Genomic DNA, 6,000 nt, shown 5'->3' with positions numbered 1-6,000 from the left:
GAGAAATAACACTGAAAATCAGGAAAACTAGTGCCAAATGAGATATGGATTAGACATGCTGAATTAAATCAATCATTCAGACTCTAAATGACTTTTTTAATGCCAGTTACTGTACAAGATGGCCAGGAAGACAGAATTAAGTAAAAAGCAGTTTCTGAGTTCAAAACTGTCTCAACCTACTAGAAGGAATAATGTGAAAAGCCAAAGCAACATATGAATGGAAGGCAATTACTACATGGGGAAACAGGAGACTAGCCAGACAGGAAAGCCGGCTATTAAGGTTTCTATTTCATTGTTCCTCTCAACCTGATAAACACAGATATTAAGAGTGAATCTCCTTCTTTGTGATAACTATCAAGGAATCTCTCTGCAATGCAAAATCACTCATTCTGTTGACTGTCTTCCACTAGTACTTTATATATACTTTTTATAGTGCTAAAATTTTATTGCTTGATCACATTTCTTTCTCCTAGGATGCTGGCTCTCTGGGAATATAAAACATATGTGTTCATCTTTGCATTTACTCCAGAGATAAGCACAGTTATTGGTACATAATAAAAGCTCTAATGATTTATTTACATTAGCTATATTGGTGGATGGATAGATGATACAGGAATGAATAAAGACTAGATGAGCCTGGAAGTTTTGAGAGAAGGATGAGCCAGAGGGAAATAATTTCCCCAGACACCAGGGAACAAAAACAATGTAATCATCCTCTCATTGACTGGGAGAAGAAGGAGGGTTAAGAGAAAAGGAAAAGACTTAAGATCTTCTGCATATCTCAACATTTGCTAGCCACCTTATAGATAATTTTATATAATCCCAGGAAAATTTGATATAGATGTTTCTCCTATTTAAAAGAAAGGAAATTACTATTTTACCTGGCAAGGTAAAATAGTATATTAAAGGTAAAATAGATACAGATTCAAAATTCACAACTAGATTTACCAGCTCCCTAGTCCATTATTCTTCATTAAACCATAGACCATTAGGGAAGTCAGGCTTATGAGAGAAGTTAACAGTGGGACAGTATGATTTCCTTCTTCTAAAATATAAGAATTGTTTATATTCTATTGTACATCTATATGACTTGGAGAAGGAATAGAGATGAGAAATAAGTGAAAGGAGAGCAATGTCCTCATGACTTATTTAGAGAAGAATTTTTGTGAAGTCAGTCCATGTATGTTTTAAAAATACTAATCAAAAATTTTTTTAAATAAAAAAAGTTAAAATATGTGAATATCCACATATGTTTGCATTGTGTGTATCTCTGTGTTAGTGTATGTAGAAAGGAGTTTTGGAATGGAAGAGTAATTAAGAGATAACATGACCATAAAGCAGACAACCATTACGTTCTGTTCTTTGGATCGTATCTCATAAAGAACAAAAAGATGACACTGGATGACGTGAGGGTTGGGAGGACAGGAGACAATGGCTTATTTTACTAGTGGAGAACTTGTTTCCTATGGAATGAAGCCATGTTGACAGCAGAAGGAGCAGAAGGCCTTCTCTCCTTATCTAATGAGCTCATACACTCTGGAACAAGTTGTAGAAAAAAGTTCAGTGCCTCAGTTCATCAAGGTTTTCTCTTCACTGTCCACTAACCAGAAGAATAAGCTACCGCTTTATGTCTTCAGTTCTCCATATGACAGCCCAGGCAGAAGGTAACATCCTCCAAATCATATACAGAAGGCTAAATTAAATGACTTGGATAAGATCAACCCAACTCAATAACTTAGTAACCCAAAGGCCAACATCCTTGCATTCTGGCATGAATGATGGCATAGACCCATCCTCTTCATTTACCAATCCCACCTTCTGTTTATTTCTCAAGACTGAAATCTATTTTGGTCACAATCTGGAACCTTCCCTGACAGGTTCAGGGCATGTTAATCTGTAACTTTCCCTCTGCTTCTAAATCTCTGCACCACTTCATGATTTTACCTTTCATTTGACTCTTAATAATGAGGCACATTTGATATTGATAATTTATATATATAAGCATCATCTTCTTTATCTGCCTGAAGTGTGAGTCTCTTAACAGTATCGCCATGCCTGTTTTTCTTCTCTCAGTGTGAGCTACTAAAGTAAGATCTGGAATAATAGAGCTTCAATTAATAATGTTGAGTGATTCTTGAAAAATCTTTGCCACAGAAAGAGAGTACTGAATCCTATATCCTTTTCTCTTTCTTCCTCCATTTCCTCATATCTCCCATCTCCCTATCTCAATTTCTTCCAGGCTCCATACACCTCTCCATTTCTTTATTCTACCTTACTTGCAGCTCCCATCATTTCATCTCTCTTCTCCCTTCCCACCTTCTCCTAGCATTCCTCACTCTTTAATTCCTCTTCTTCCATCCCTTTCCTTATGTACTCATCTTACCTTCTCACATCAATGGGAAACACGATCAACTTCTCTTCAATCCCATCACAGAGCAGGAATTAAACCATCTCCCAAGGGTGGGGGATTTATAGGCAGCCTAATGAAGTCAGCAAGCATCAGAGAGCTTTTTCCATTAGGGAGTGTACTGATTGGAGTAAGAGTTATGAGACCCATATGAATATGTTCCTCTATCACAGCTCAGACACATATCCCTGATGCAGCTTCAAACCCTGCCCCTGGGCCCAAGCAAACACCGTACATCAGAGGCTGTGAGCAGAGTCCTGGCCCTGGGGGCTGACACTAATGGGTATCTTCAAAAACTGCCTGCCTGGGTCAGATGACTACAACCATTCCTTTTCACCTGCCTTAGGCTACAGATCCTCAGCCATGGATAAGGAGAGTGCAGAAAGAGTCAACCCTCTGTTTCTCTGCTCCAATATGTATTCTTCCTAACAGTTCTCAATGTTCCCTTGACCATTCCCATGTCTCTCCTCTAACCCAGGTATTTCTCCTAAGAAGTCATCCTCTTAACAGAGTCACATCTGCAGCCCAATTCCCCTTCTAAGCATAATTAAACTAGCATCTAATAAATTCAGAATATATGCCAAAAATAGAACTATACCCTTTAAACATGTTGTCAGATTTATTTATTGTCATGCTTATGGGTTAACTATTATTCTCCATTATTTTGCAAATGAGGAAATTGGAACTCAGAGAGATTTTGAATAACTTTCCCCATCTAAAGTTAGCAAGTTACAGAGCTGATATCGAAGCCCAAGTCTATCTCACTCCAAAGCTCTTCCTTGATCTTAACCAATATTGCTATGCTACTTCTATGGTCAACTGCTTCCACTCATATACTCAGGAAATATGGTTATAAATCATAGTCCTCAATCTATCCATCTTACAGATTGCTTGATTCCTGATTGCACACCCACATCTGGTCTCAGCCTCATTTGACCAGAATTTACCTCTTCATAGTAGGCAAGAAATAAATAATTCTGACCATATCTAACAATCACTGACTTTTTATTCCTCCTTAAAACATGTTTTCTATCCATGGTCTCACTGTATCTGTATCAGGCACACTGCACAAAGCTGCCTATCCCAATCAGTATCTGGAGAGATTAAGTAACTCCATAAAGTTACACAAGTAATGTTCAGATTCATATATAAACACCGCTCCTTCCCACTGGTTCCCATCAAGAAAGATGAGTAACTGGAAATTTTAAGGGAGACTTATTAATATTAAATGAGAGAAAGAGGTTAAGAAGCATGAAATCAATCTTGATAAAATATAGAGATGTGACAATTAAGTTCGCGAACTTGCCTCTGTGCACTTACATTGGCAGCACTGTACAAACAGCTCGGTAAGGTTTCATAACCTTGGTATATCAGTGTCTCACTGCTGTGCTTGTGTCAATGTGTGGTGGTATCTTCCTGAGTGGCGTTCATTATTCTTGTTGCATATTTTTGTGTGCCATCGGGAGAATGTCTGAGCTTGAATTTCTTGTTAAACTTGGCAAAAAATCAGGGACATGTTAATCCAAGTTTATGGGGATAATGCCATGAGAAAATAGCAGTGTACAAGTGGATTAAACATTTTTCTGAGGGGAGAGAACGCGTCACTGATGAAGAGAGATCAGGGCGGACAGAAACAAGCAGAACTGATGAAAACATTGCAAAAATTCATCGAATTGTACATCAAAATCATAGACTGACTGTGAGAAGCATGCAAACCAAGTAAACATCGATAGAGAAACAGTTAGGAAAATCTTAACTGATAATCTTGGCATGAGAAAAGTGTGTGCAAAAATGGTCCCGAAGGAGCTCACTGATGAACAAAAGCAAAGGAGAGTCGAAGTTTGCAAAGACCTTTTGGAGAGGCAAGATGATGCTTTGGGCCATGTTATCACTGGTGATGAAACGTGGGTATACCAATACAACCTTCAAACAAAGCATCAAAGTGAAAAATGGAAGTCAGCCAATTATCCACAACCAAAAATATTCTGTCAGTCCAAATCAAGAGTCAAAACGATGTGGCTAAACTTTTTGATATCAGAGGGGGTATTCATTGTGAATTTGTACCAACTGGACAGTTAACCAAGTTTACTATTTTGAAGTACTGAAAAGGCTGTGTGAAAAAGATGAAAATGACCTGACCTTTACACCAACAATTCATGACTCTTGCATCACGACAATGCACCAGCTCACATGGCACTGTCAGTAAGGGAGTTTTTAGCCAGTAAACAAATAACTATATTGGAACACTGTACCTACTCACTCTATCTGGCCCCCAGTGACTTCTTTTGTTACCCCAAGGTAAAGGAAATATTGAAAGGAAGACATTTTGATGACATGCAAGACATCAAGGGTAATACGACAACAGTTTTGATGGCCATTCCAGAAAAAGAGTTCCAAAATTGCTCTGAAGGCGTGACTAGACACTGAGATGGGTGTGTAGCTTCCCAAGGGGAGTACTTCGAAAGTGAGTTTAGTGATAGTCAGCAATGAAGTATGCAGTACTTTTACTAGGATGAGTTCATGAACTTAATTGTCAAAACTACTTAGTATAGTTTTTCACTCATTCATTAATTCAAAAAATGCATATTGAGTGCCCCCATATTTTCAGCACTACATTGAGTACTTGGGATAGACTGAAATAAAATGAAAAGTGTCCCTGTTGTTGTGAAGTATATAAAGCCTTTTGGACTGAAGTGAGGTTGAAACTGAAATCTAACTATATGTAGAGTTGCTTAGGCTTCTAGCTCACTGAATGCACCATGATTTCATACTCTTCACATGCTATTTTCTTTTTAATATTCGTCTCTCCTGATTCCAACTGTGGAACATACACATCTCATTTTTATTTTTAAAAAATACTCAAAGCACATATAAATAAACACAAAAGGCAAAAATAAATAAATATGCTGTGGTTGCCATTGAATACTAGCAAATGCCAGCATTTACGCTATTTTGATTATAACAGAGCAAAAAAATCTGAGAATTTTTCTTGAAAAAGTTTTAAACAATAGCAGAGCATACAATGAAATATTACTCAGCAATAAAAAGGAATAAACTACTAATACACACAAGATGGGTGAATCTGAAATGCCTTATGCTAAGAAACCAGACATAGAAGACTATATACTGTAGGGTTCCATGACACCCTGGAAAAAGAAGAATTATAGTCATAGATAACAAATCAGTATTTTCCAGGGATTGGGTATGGATAGAGGGACTGACTACAAAGAGGCAGCATGAGGGAATTTGGGGGAATAATATAGTACTTCTGTATCTTGGTGTCAGCAGTGGTTACATGACTCTATGTGTTTGTCAAAACTTATAGAACTATATACCAAAAATAGTAAATTTTATTGTATCTAAGTGTTGAAAAATTTTTTATATACCATTTTGAGGAAGCTAAAGTTCCTACTTGATTAAGCTATCTAAGATAGATTCTTGCTTTCATCAAAACTATTATGCAATGGCATGTCATAACCCATTAGATTTTCTGTTCAATAGAGTAGCTATGAGCTACATGTGACTATTTAAATTTACATTTCAATTAATTAAAAATTTTAAATTCAGTTCCTCAGTTACACTAGCAAAGTTTC

The sequence above is a fragment of the Rhinolophus sinicus genome, linkage group LG06 (assembly GCF_036562045.2).
Source record: "Rhinolophus sinicus isolate RSC01 linkage group LG06, ASM3656204v1, whole genome shotgun sequence".
In the NCBI taxonomy this organism is placed as follows: Eukaryota; Metazoa; Chordata; class Mammalia; order Chiroptera; family Rhinolophidae; genus Rhinolophus; species Rhinolophus sinicus.
This window is presented reverse-complemented; position numbering follows the sequence as displayed.